The sequence below is a fragment of the Mercenaria mercenaria genome, chromosome 1, assembly GCF_021730395.1.
Source record: "Mercenaria mercenaria strain notata chromosome 1, MADL_Memer_1, whole genome shotgun sequence".
Classification (NCBI taxonomy): domain Eukaryota; kingdom Metazoa; phylum Mollusca; class Bivalvia; order Venerida; family Veneridae; genus Mercenaria; species Mercenaria mercenaria.
Window position 1 is genome coordinate 83,514,858 of NC_069361.1, and position 1,390 is coordinate 83,516,247.

Sequence of the window (1,390 nt, forward strand, 5' to 3'; positions counted from 1 at the left end):
CATGCTGCTTTAAAGGGCGTGATGATGTTGTTGTGAGGGGCGTAGTAGGGCGTGATGATGATGTTGTTATGGGTCTAATAGGGCGTGATAATGTTGTTGCTAGGGTCTTATATGGAGTGATGATGTTGCTAGGGGCCCAGTGGGGCATGATAATGTTGCTGAGGGCCTAATAAGGCGTGATGATTTTGTTGTTAGGGGCCTAGTAGGGTGTGATGATGTTGTTGCTAGGGGCATTGTAGGGAGTGATGATGTCGCTAGGGGCGTAGTAGGGGGTGATTATGTTGCTAGGGGAGTAGTAGGGGGTGATTATGTTGCTAGGGGCGTAGTAGGGGGTGATGATGTTGTTAGGGGCGTAGTAGGGAGTGATGTTGCTAGAGGCCTAGTAGGGCGTGATGATGTTGTTGCCGAGGATCTTGTAGGGTGCGAGGATGATGTCGCCGAGGGTCTTATAGGGCGTGATGATGATGTTGCTAGGGAATTCGTAAGGCATCATGACATTATGCGTATAAAAGCAAGAGTAGCCCCTAATCTCACGCAAGAGGTGTTGTTTGTGGGCGTAAAGCACTGGTAGGGGTGACATCAAAAATGCCCAAAGAAATGAGGTTAATAAGACCAATAGTATGATAATTAAAAGTGTCCAGGAACCATGAGAATGTTATTTAATGGTTAATATCGCCCTATTCAAGTGTAAAATATTTTCTTTGATAGAAACTCATCATACAAAAAAAATGTATGTGTCAATAATCATGGTAAGCCTGTATGTGCATTTTTTGGAAATAAAAGTACTTTCCCCCCAATGCATCAGAAAAAATATTAACACATAATGTTGATTATTGATATATACACATATTCCATGAGTGGCTTCTTGATGCACGGGGAAGGGTGGGGGTCATGCCATTTGAAAATGAAATTGTATATGAAATATAAGGGTAAAGTACTCAGACAAAACGTTTCTGTCATTTTTTTGTGAGTGAAGACATTGTGGGTCGTTTTTATTCATTATCCGGGTCATATTTTTCTTTCCATATAAGTTTAGTAGAAATTTTATTTTTAAGGTTACTTGAGGAGAATGATAATTGAAATCACACATTGTCCTTTGAATTTACCCTGGTAACAAGGTAACCTACCTCGTTAACATCTCTGATGGTTTATTTTGATTCTGGTTGTGTTTTCTTCACTCACCAAAAAAGAATTCTCACTAAAACTACAGGTTAGAGAATATTTGTTCACATTAGAATTTTTTTTTGATCTTCCTGAATCACTCACCGAAACACGTCCTAATAGAAGGAGGTGTTTCAATCATGTTACGAAACCACAGGGAAGTTATAAAACGGATCACATAATCAGTTTTAACAGGAAGTTAGAACATTCACAAATCATAAAAGAACAG